The following is a 12,068-nucleotide window of genomic DNA, read 5'->3' as shown; positions in this document are numbered from 1 at the left end:
AATTTTTGTCTGTCTGCCCTTATAGATTAGGAAACGGCATGAACATTTGTATGTAGAGGTTTTTGGGAACGATAAAGATTCTTATGATGGTATTAGCAGGAACTAATAACCGGGACGTGATTGTCCAAAAGATATTTTAGTTACATTTAGCTCCCCTATCCTCGCCAGCAAAAGATGTTTCGGACAGCGACGACAGCGACAATCTTTATCTAGTAACTAAAATATCTTTTCATTGAAGGTTTTCACCGTTAAGTAGCTGGAAGCGGACCAAACCCATTCTTTGGAAAAACTTCGATGTATTCCAACTTGCGGGCGGTTTGTTTCCGAGAACCGAAGCGCGTCACGCCGTACACAGTGGTCATGACAGTTTTTTTTTTTATAACTTTCCGTTGTATGCGACCTTCAAGGATCTGTGCAACTTTCACGCCATTCTCAGAATCTTTGGCACGATTTTTTTCTACTAAGGCAGCTACCGCACTGTATACATCCTGGGGTACATGAGAAGGGGCGAGATTAACGCTCTTTGCTCTAACCGTAGCGTGGAGCCCTCCTTAGCCGTGTGGTAAGACGCGCGGCTACAAAGCAAGACCATGCTGAGGGTGGCTGGGTTCGATTCCCGGTGCCGGTCTAGGCAATTTTCGGATTGGAAATTGTCTCGATTTCCCTGGGCATAAAGTATCATCGTGTTAGCCTCGTGATATACGAATGCAAAAATGGTTAATAACTGTGGAAGTGCTTAATGAATACTAAGCTGCGAGGCGGCTCTGTCCCAGTGTGGGGATGTAATGCCAATAGAAGCTCCAACCGTATCTCGACCCAACGCTGCATAGTGCTGTAGACCATTGCACGAACCATCTTGATGGATAGGGAAGCCACTCATGAATTTTGCTGGATCAGGGCATCGAAGCACCTTTGCAACTTCTATGAAGCATCCCAAAGTTTGCCACGGTTCGTCAGATGTACTTCCCCACATTCGACCGGTCAAGGGTCGATCAGCAGAATCTAAAATATCGTCCATTATTCCGTCTGCGTACTTCAAACGATCCTCAACTGACACTCGCTTCTTCAATCCGGTTAGGTTGATGCAATGCAACTTCAACAATTTAAAGTTTAAATGGTTTAAAGCCATCTTGACCCAAGGGATTCTTTTGGTGAAAGATCATTAAACTGCGAGCCAGATCGTGTCCCAAATGGTTCAAATGGGGTGGAATCGGGTATACTCTTCCACGAAAATCTATGTTTTGCGGAAGCCAAAATACTTTGTCCCGGAAATGGTTGGCCAATGATAGCCGGTACAGTGCATCGCACCACAAGCTGTACATGTCTCCTTCCTTCCGCCGATGCGTCAGCTTTTGGCGCATCATTTTAAAACGATCGTAGCCGGTCATTTCATTTCGCGGTATGGTTTCAACAATTCCAGGAAGCGCACTCGGTGGCTCCGGAATATCGAGTTTAGCATTGCCTCCATTGTTGAACACCTCCAGAATTATATTCAAAACTTCCTCGTGGATTTTTCAAGGAATAGCAGCTAGTTAATTGAGTGCATCGAGCGTAGGGTACATATCTTGGGGATTTGCCTGGTTGATGCGTTCGGACTGTTGATGGGCTTGTTGAGGTAGCCGCAGCTCTGGACCACGACGCTAACTGGATATCCAAACTGAGTCCATCGTTCCTATTATCATGGACAAGTCTTTGCCACAGTTGTCTCGAGTTATCGCTACTGTTTTCTTCCGACAACACATCGCAATACAAACTGTAGATTTCACACGTCTTGTCCAACACTCAGCTTTTTCGTTTTTGCTCCACGTTATATCGAGACTCAACCTTGTAGCCAAGTTCTTTTTGCAGTTGCGATTGGACATAACTGAATGAATCTGATCCCTCGAGCAACATCTGGGCTTCATCCAAGATAATTTCGGTGAACTGTGCCACGCTCAGAACCTTGAGGTACGGAAACAGGTTGATGGCACGGTTAGATTTTGATTCTGTTACTGCTTTCAATGTGTTAAGATCCCGTTGGAATGTCAAAGTGATTTGTTTAGCCCAAACTTTCCAAAGCTCTTCAAGTTCTTTGCGCTAGAATTAAAAAACAAGTGTTTTAGAAATTGTTGGTTGGTAAAATAACCAATTTTAATGGTATGGGAGGTAATCTACAAACAATCCTCTATGAGGAAAGCTCGAGGCTCTGTATTGTTGAAAGTCACCTTCAATAGGTGTCACTACTTACGTATTGCTTAACTGTATCATTTGGGGTTTTGGATGCTCTTCACCGTTAGGTGCCCCTTCAATTCCAATTCCACTTGAGCTTTGCTAAATTCTTCCAGTTGGTCCCGCGTAAATCCTGCCTTCGGTTCCATTATTTCAGAACCAGCCACTTTAACATCTCCTCCACTGATGTGCCTTTCGTTGGGAGGCCTGACATTCTCGTTGAGTGAGTTCAATAGGTGATTGTCATACAGCAACGGTGGAGCAGTATAGTTAGGTTTGTACTCCGGCTTCAACTCACAGAACAAATTCAGCACAGTTTCCCGCTAATCGCGCACAAATTTGCTTTGGTTCAACACAGCGTCCATTGTGAATCCTTTGGCCTCCGCTTCCTTGAGATACGTTATCGAATCTGTCATAACGTCATCAGTGGTTTCCAATCTACCAAGACACTCGACAATGGCAGCATATGTTTGAGGCGTTGGTTCAATATTATCCTCTTTCAGAATCATCAAAATATGTTTTATTTTTAAAACATTGCCATTCTCAGCGTAACCATGTAACAGAAGGTTATATATTCCAATATCTGGAACTTTGCGTTTTCGTTTATGCCTGTCAGGCCTTGGAAAATTCGTTCAAAAACGAACGAATGCTTCGTTTTTAGCCCACAGCGAGGCTTTAATTTCGGTGCACCGATTGAAGGTCGCTCGATGACGTGCTGCTTTCGGCACGAACAAGGGAAGAGGCAAATACAAGGCATCTTCACAAGCCGGCTAGTGCCAAGGATGCATCGTTCGCAGGGCGGCGTGAATTGAGGATGCTTCCTTCGTTCATCGGCAGTGTTTCAGATGCGAGTGAGTGTTGTGTAAATACAAGACCATATTAGCGAGAAAGAGAGAGCCTACATTATATACCTCTCTTTCACACATTCATTCCAACAGCAATGCGCAACTCAGTTTAAATGAGGCAAGAGAGTTAAATATTCTCTACACTAGCGGGTGCTTGATTTCACTCTCCAACTGTTTCATACAACAGTGTCATAGGGAGCGAGGAAGCATTCTTCACTAAGCACTTTGAAACTGTTCTCTCATGAAGCTACCTTCTTCGGGAGTATGTCTAGTGCTGAAGCATCGGTCATCATCTTCATTGCTTCATTCATCCAAGCCCTGATGCCTGTAATTGAGCACGGTTGCGTAGGCACGATTGATCATCCCATTGGCGAGACAAATGTCCAAATAGGCAGACAATGTTACGTGGAAGCTTTTGTCTCGAGCCAACAGTTCCATTTCTAGATTCTTGTAATACTTTGATGAGAATTTTTTTCTTTGTTCTGAGATTGTTTGCCTTTCTTTGATTTTCGTTTTGGTTTTTGAGCGCTGGACAGTTCAAGCATCTCTTCTTCGATTAAAGTCTCGTTAGCGTCTAAAAATTCTTCCTCTACCATATCCTCTGCAACGGCAGCATCTCGGAGGTAATAAATCAACAGTTGTTCAGTCAGCAGTCGTTTTTACTTATTCGTCGCCCGGAGAATCACCGTTAAAAAACATCACAACGTAGGGTCGTCCCACCCTGGAATAGTATATGATGTAAAACAGTACTCGAAAATTTGTGAATTGAATTTTTATGGTGATTTTCTTTCAGGAAGTTAATTGTTTCATTTTATTGTAAATAAATATATATTTATAAAAACAATTTAATAAACCGAAGTTAATTAATTAAATTTTCTTTAGATCGCGTAGTAACGCTTGACGGTTTTGCTACATCAACGGTCTTCTTTTCACACAGAGAGGGGTATATTCGTGGCAGCATTATATGTTTCATTCAACCTAATGTCGGAGTGGCCTCTGCAGTATATAACAGTCGTATCCATTCACCGGTCCATGGCGTCCAACGGACGCTTCACGGAAACGGACACGCCTGTTAAGTCAGTAGATTTTGGTTTGACGTTCGGTGTCCTATAAGAGAAAAAAAATTGAATTAAACCCTTCTAACATTCAGAATAGAATGCTTCTGAGATTACGAAGGGATGCCTTCTGGAACTCCGAAGAGAATCTTTCTGGAATCGTAAAGAAAATTCTTCTCAGATTCCAAACCGAATTCTTCTGTCATTCGGAACGCAATCCTTGTGGGATTCCGAAGAGAAACCTAATTACAATGAAATTGATCTGAGATTCCGAACGGAATCCTGCGATTCCAAAAAGAATCCTTCTGAAATTCCAAAGCGAATCATTGTGAAATTGCAAAGGGAATTCTACGGCATTTTCAAGAAAATTTTTGAAAGGAAGAGTCCTTCTTGGATTCTGATGGTTTTTTTTTCTTATATTTAGAACGGAATCCTTCTGGGGTTCCAAAGAAAATCCTTCTAAGATTCCGAAGGAAATTCTTTCTGGTATTCCGAAGGGAATCCTTGTGGGATTCAAAGGAATCTGTTTGGGATTCAGAAGTTTTTTTTTTCTATGATTCCAATGGAAATCGATCTGGAACAACGAGGAAATTTTTTGTCAGAGTTCGAATGGAATCTTTATGGGATTCCGAAGGTATCCAGTTTTCCGCGAGCGGTGATGGCCGCCAGCTTGCTTACGGTTCAGTCTCTGATTTGACGTGTCTGGAGGTCAACTGCACCCACCGCTCGAGGATTCTGACCAATGTTGCATATAAGAAGGTGCTGATTCAGTGAATTCAAGCCTTCTTATATACATCATTGATCAAAATGCTCGAATGGTGGGTGCAGTTGACCTCAAGAAACGTCAAATCAGAGACTAACCCGCGAGCAAGCTGGCGGCCATTGCCGCTCGCGGAAAACTGGATTGCTTCTGCGATTCCCAAGGTAAACCTTCTGGGATTCCGAAGGAAATCGTTTTTGGATTCCTCTGAAAAATATTCTTAGATTCCGAAAGGAATACATCACAGATTTCAAAGAGAATCCATCTGGAGTTAAAAACAGAATTCATCTGTGATTTTTTTTGGAATTCTAAAAGGAATCCTTCTGGTATTCCGAAGAGATCCTTCTTGAGTTTCGATAAACATTCTTCTGAGGTTCCGAACAGAATCCTTCTGCGATTCAAATGAGAATCTTTCTTACTTACTTACGTATACCGTGATCTCAAAGGAATGCATAAGGGAATTGTTCTTAGATTCCAAAAGGAATCCATTGAGATTCCAAAGAAAATCCTTCTGGGATTGCAAATGGAATCCGTCAGTGTTTTCTTCTGAGATGGTAAAGGGAATCTTTCTGGAATCGTAAAGAAAATTCTTCTCAGATTCCAAACCTAATCCTTCTGTCATTCGGAACGCAATCCTTGTGGGATTCCGAAGACAAACCATCAAAGATTTCGAAGGGATTCTTTCTTGGATTACAATGAAATTGATCTGAAATTCCGAACAGAATCCTTCTAGGATTCCAAAGAAAATCCCGCTGGGACTCCAGAAGGAATCCATCTGGAATTTTGAAAGGAATCCATGTAGGTATTCCAAAGAAAATCCTTTCCAAAAGGAATTTCAAGGGGAATCCTTTATAGATTGTAGAGGGAATCCTTTAGGGATTCCAGAAGGAAACCTTTAGGGGTTCCAGAAGGAAACCTTTAGGGATTCCAGAGGGAATCCTTTAGGGATTCTAAAGGTAATCCTTTAGGGATTCCAATGATAATCCTTTAAGGAATCCTTTAGGGATTTCAAGGGAAAATCTATTAGGGATTCCATTCCACTAAAAAGCTCAAAATAATTTTCTTAACCCTTAGGGATTCCAGTGGGAATCCTTTAGGGATTCCAAGGGGAATCTTTTAGGGATTCCAAGAGGAATCCCTTAGGGATTCCAAGAGGAATCCTTTAGGGATTCCAAGGGGAATCCTTTAGAGATTCCAAGAGGAATCCTTTAGGGATTCCAGTTGAAATCCTTTAGGGATTTCAGTGGGAATCCTTTAGGGATTCCAGTGGGAATCCTTTAGGGATTCCAGTGGGAATCCTTTAGGGATTCCAGTGGGAATCCTTTAGGGATTCCAGTGGGAATCCTTTAGGGATTCCAGTGGGAATCCTTTAGGGATTCCAGTGGGAATCCTTTAGGGATTCCAGTGGGAATCCTTTAGGGATTCCAGTGGGAATCCTTTAGGGATTCCAGTGGGAATCCTTTAGGGATTCCAGTGGGAATCCTTTAGGGATTCCAGTGGGAATCCTTTAGGGATTCCTGTGGGAATCCTTTAGGGATTTCAGTGGAAATCCTTTAGGGATTTCAGTGGAAATCCTTTAGGGATTCCAGGGCAAATCTATTAGGGATTGCATAGGGGAATCCTTTAGCGATTCCTTGAGGAATCCTTTTATGAATCCATGAAAAATCCTTTGTTGATTCCATGGGGAATCCTTCAGAGTTTTCATGGGGTGTATTTTAGGGATGCAAATTAGAATGGATGTCTTTAGGGCTTCCATGGGGAATCTTTAATGAATGTTAACGATTCCATGTGGATTTCTTTAGGAATTCCATGGGAAAACATTTAGAGACTCCATGGAAAATCCTTTAGTTAATCAATAGAGACTGCTTCAAAAGGATTCCTCATAATACCCCTAGGTATTCCCCAAGAAATCTCTAAGGGATTCTCTACGAAATCCCTAAAGAATTTCGCATGGAATACCAAAAGGAATTGCCATAGAATTCCAAAAGTATTCTTTATGAAATCGCTAAAAGATCCCCATGGAATCCTTGAAGCGAGCCCTCAAGGATTTTCCATGGAACTCCTAAAGGATTCCTCATGGAATCCTCGAAGGATTGCTAATCGAATCCCTAAAGCAATCTGAATCCCTAGTAGATTCCTCATCTAATGGATTCCAAATGGGATCCCTAAAAGATCGCTAAAAGAAAAAATCCCTGAAATATTCCTTAAGGAATCCCAAAAGAGTCTCCAAGGAATCCCTGAAGGATTTTCAATTGAATCCCCAAAGGATTTCCCGTAGAATACCTGAAGTATTTCTAATGAATCGCTTAAACATGTCCATGGAATCCCTTAAAGAATTGCATAGAATATAGAATCCCTAAAGGATTCCCCATGGAATCCGTAAACAATTCCTTATGAAATCCCTAAAAGATTTTCATGGAATCCCCAAAAAAAAATCCCATTAGGATCCCTAAACGTTTCTTCGTAAAATCCGTTAAGGATTTCCTAAGGAATCCGTAAAGAATTCTTCATGGAATCCCTAAAAGGCTTCCTCCTGGAATCCCTAAAAGATCTTTCACGAAATCCCTAAAGGAATCGTAATGGAATCCCTAAAGGATTTCCCATGGAATCCCTGAAGCGAGCTCTCAAGGTTTTCTAATGGAATCCCTAAAGCATTCTCCATTGAAAGTATTTCTAATGGAATCCCTGAAGGAGTCCACATGGAATCCCTAAAATATTTCCATGGAATCCCTAAAAGAATTCCCTGTGGAATACTTAAACGATTTTTATGCAATATCTAAAATATTACCATGGAATCCCTTAAATTTTTTTATTAGGATCACTAAAGGTTTCTCTGTATAATCTCTTTTTCACGGTGGGAATAATATCAACAATAACAGAGTACCCATTGATGGGTAAAGTGATCTAACCGTGTAAGGATTTCCTATGGAATCCTTAAAGAATTCTTTATGAAATCCCTAAATGATTCCTCATAGAATCCCTAAAAGAATCCCCATGAAATACCTAAAGGAATCTCTAAAGGATTCCTCATAATATCTCTAAAGAATTCCTCACGGAATCCATTACTGATTATCCATGAAATCTTCAAAGAATTCCTCATAGTTCGCCTTAAAAATCCTACTGAGATTCCTGAAGGATTCTCCACAAAATCTGTAAAGAATTCTCCATGAAATTTCTTAAAGGTCCCGGAAAGGGTTCGGAATTCTAAAAGGATTCTGTTCGTATTGCCTAAAGTATTCGGTTCGGAGCCCCGAATGGATTCGGTTCGAGATACGGTTCGGATTCCCAGAAGCATTCCAGAAACATTCCATTTGCAATCCCAACAATTTTTTATCGGAAAAGCAGAAGGATTTCCAGAACTATTTTCTTTGCAATTCCAAAAAGATTTGGTTTGTAATCCTAGAAAAAATTCGTGCAAGATCGTATTCATTCAAAATACCAGAAGAATTCCGTTCAAAACCCCAGAAAACCATTAAAAAAAAGTCCAATCATTCCGTTCTGAATATGATCCGAACATTAACATAATTTATCGCATTCAAAGGATTTCATACGATATCTCAGAAAGATTCTCTTCACAATCAGACTGATTCACTCTACAGAATCGCAGAACGATTCTATTCAAATTTCTAGAAGGGTTCCGTTCAAACTTCTAAAAACATTTTCTTTTGAATGTTATTGTAAACCCAGAACTATTACGTTCGAAATTCCGGGACACCTTCTGTAATCCCAGAGGGATGCCGTTTCGAAATCATTCAAATGTTTGTAAAATCATAGACATCTGATTTAAAAGATGTCGTTTGGTATCCCAGGAGAAAATTTAAAAAAAACATAAGAAATTCCATTCGATACCTAGGAAAGATTCTGTTTAGAACACTAGAAATATTTCGTTTAGAATCGAATATGTTTAAAAAATCATTCAAAGATCTAGCTAAGTTCTGACTTACGTTACATCCGGTACATCCTCTAGGAATTTCAAGACATCAATGCAACCGATCCTTTTCAATTGTGATTGCTTTAACCGGCTCATTCATCCCGGTATATTGCTCGGTAGAACATGTCGTGACTGTATTCAGGAAACCCATTCAGATTTTTCAATAGTTGTTTCAAAGTTACCGTGCATGTTGTTGTTGACTCTGAATAGAAATATGGGATAAAAATTAAACTCTTTCATAATTTTCTATATATATGTATATAAAACTTACCAGAATAGATTATTACAAACTTTTATCAGCATTAAAAGTTGTAACTCGGCGAAAATGGTGTTTGATTTGAGGGGAATGGAAAGGTGAGATGCGCAGCAGGAAAAGTGAACGACCAGGAACACGACTTACAGTTCCTTTGTAGTTGGCATCGTAGTTATGAACCATTCGAAATGAAGACACTGTAGAGGCCACTATAGTCTGAAGAAGTGAATAAAAATAAATATAACTATTTCAAATTAAATAGGGTAAAAGGATCAATAGTAGATCTTCTAGTAGCGGTATTTTGCACTTTATGTCTTAGGCGAGGAAATTTCCAACATATTAAATGGAATGATGAATGACCATCATCATTATCATAAAAATATCTAGGGGTAATGAGGGCTTTGGCAGGTTTTGTTATATTATTGTCAGGGGGGTTTTTTATGACTGGTTTTTTTATGCTCAAATTTGGCCCGAACATTCTTTGCATATCAAAGAATATTGTGGCCAAATTTCATAAAAATCGGTCGACACAAAACCCCCTGCCAATAATAGAAAAAAACCTGCCAAAGCCGTCTGTTCCCCTAATAAAAAGTTTTACAAATACACGACGTTATTCTTCGAAATTGACATTTGAAAATCTGATTGAACTCACCCTGGGGGTCTATAATAGTTAATTGCTTTCCTATAATTGACTTTAAATTTGATTTCCATATTCCGTTTCGGGTTCTCTACTCACTAGAGAAATCGATGCAACGTGACGCTGCGCCCGGCAAAAAAATTTTGGTCGTTCTTCGGAATCGCGGAGCAAATGATTGGTATGTCGTTCGACTGACCTACAGTAAACAAATTTTAAACCCAACGCAACCGGATCAGTGCGGGATCACTCAACTAGCTTTCGCAATATCGACCCTCAGCTTCGGCAGCGTTGCACAGGACTATTTGTTCGCCGAAATCCGTCTCGAAAAGACGGTCCTGTTTGTCAACACATAGTATTGCTTGTACCGCTGGCAGTTTCGAACTGGCGTGGCAACGATCACTTCCGGTAGCATGTAAATGGCTGCAATTCATCGAAGCCTGTCCAAGGGTTAGCACCGGACTTGATCTCTCGTTGTTTAGTTTCTCGACCAGCGGAAACGTAAACAAACCGGTTTCAAGTTCGGTTTTACCCGAGTCAGCGTCATTGCTGCTTTAGTTTTGCGTCGAATTTGAATTGGCACTTTTGTATCCCGTAAGGATTTCCTTCGTGGCATGCTGTCCCATGGCCTGCAACGACTGCAAACTAAGTTGGGCACAGCAGGTGAATGACGTAAGCGGAAACGTAAACAAACCGGTTTCAAGTTCGGTTTTACCCGAGTCAGCGTTATTGCTGCTTTAGTTTTGCGTCGAATTTGAATTGGCACTTTTGTATCCCGTAAGGATTTCCTTCGTGGCATGCTGTCCCATGGCCTGCAACGACTGCAAACTAAGTTGGGCACAGCAGGTGAATGACGTGGTGAAGAAGGTGTATAACACTCTGAGGACATTCATGCGATTTGTCTCTGTGCTTTCAAAACAAACAAAACGAAGGCTAGTGCAAGCCGTAATAGTGCCATTCTTCACCTGCTGCTATGTAATGTATACTACCCGGGTCTGTCTGCTGCGCTCAAAGAGCACCTCCATCGTTGCTTTAAGTCAGCTATCCGTTTCATCCACCGCCTTCGTCATCGAGACACGACTGCAGCATAACGGAAAGAAATTCTTGGGCACGATATACCGCCCAACTATAGTATATATAGTATATATACCGATTCCAGATTAGTGGCTTTATGAAAACGGCTATCGACGGAACGCTACCCGGATACGATCACAGCTGGAATGCATAAGAGGTGTCAACATCTCTCGACATAGTACATCTAGCAGGAAAAGTGTGCTAGTGTATGGACCATCGTGTTGGAATAAGCTGCCAATGGTGAAGCGGGAAAGTCGGACATACGCCGTGAGGAGATGGCTGTAAATCAAGTGATCCAGATATATACAATTTATTTTTCCATCCTATTTTTTTGTTAATCCTACCTGTAAATTTCCAACACTTTTTCCTTGACCTGATGCACATTGTAAATAAACAGATTTTCGTAGATACTCAATAAAATTACAAAGCAAACCAAAATAATTTAATTATTGAAAACCGGAAAAGAAAAACAAAACTTTTGACAAACGTCGAGAAAAACAAAAACAAATTCATTTGTCAGGTATGCACGGTGAAAAGGATATGCTCAAAAGTTGACAGATTATAGCGTGTGACTTAGTGTCTTTTCAACTGTATACCTAGAACTCTACACACCGATGGAGACTTCAAGCGCAACACGCAAAAAAATCCGAGTGTCTCGTCCCGGTTATTAGTTCCTGGTATTAGCCCTCCTCTTCTGGAGGGTAGGCTCCCATACAAATAAAGTACAAATTTCTGCTTTAATCGAAAATAATCTAAAAAATGGAATCTAAATTTGCAAATTTCGAATACTTCTTTTAAATAATGTAAAAAATATATAATTAATCAATTTTAGATGAAACGAAGCTCGTCGGTTCTGGTAGTATAGTATATTAACAATATATTCCACCTCGTAAGACTTCATATGTTGAATAATGGGCAGCACTGTCCTATCCAGCCGCTAGAGCCACCCCATTCTTACACTACGTTTCACAGTTGAATAATAGATAATAACCTAAAAGTAGACAATTATTTATGATTGAAATGCGCAATGTAAGAACAGGAATGGTTATGATTTTTTTGTTGAGCTTGGAAAGTATTGAAGTTGCAAAAGGAATACGGTCCTGTCAGCCACATAAGGGTTAAAATACTTACGGTGTTACTATCACCTTTGATATAATGCATGGTCTGCGTAAAAAATATGAAGCATTTGTATTTTAACACTTTTTTTTTTAAATAAATGCCATCGCCGGATATTTCGTTCGTATTTTTGCTAAAATCAAATCACATAAAATTGTGCGTGGTATCTTTTTAGCGTGTGTTTGATATGCT

The 12,068-nt window shown here is 40.3% G+C and overlaps 1 long non-coding RNA gene and 1 pseudogene across 2 annotated transcripts; both read right to left on the bottom strand.

Moving 5' to 3' along the window:
- Window positions 1-216: 216 nt before the first annotated feature.
- On the bottom strand, window positions 217-3,752 carry LOC134209644 (uncharacterized; annotated as a pseudogene).
- A 192-nt stretch (window positions 3,753-3,944) lies between these two features.
- LOC134216116 (uncharacterized) lies at window positions 3,945-10,793 on the bottom strand. Of its 2 annotated transcripts, none has more exons than XR_009980495.1 (4): window positions 10,676-10,793; window positions 9,071-9,268; window positions 8,813-9,001; window positions 3,945-4,160 (listed from the first exon to the last, which is right to left on the bottom strand). It is a non-coding gene; the product is annotated as an uncharacterized LOC134216116 (long non-coding RNA). The 2 variants fall into 2 exon arrangements; XR_009980494.1 differs by lacking the exon at window positions 10,676-10,793 and adding an exon at window positions 9,705-10,365.
- Window positions 10,794-12,068: the final 1,275 nt, after the last annotated feature.

Source organism: Armigeres subalbatus, chromosome 2, assembly GCF_024139115.2.
Source record: "Armigeres subalbatus isolate Guangzhou_Male chromosome 2, GZ_Asu_2, whole genome shotgun sequence".
In the NCBI taxonomy this organism is placed as follows: domain Eukaryota; kingdom Metazoa; phylum Arthropoda; class Insecta; order Diptera; family Culicidae; genus Armigeres; species Armigeres subalbatus.
The sequence above is the reverse complement of the archived record's forward strand: the minus strand, read 5'-3'. Positions and strand labels throughout refer to the sequence as shown.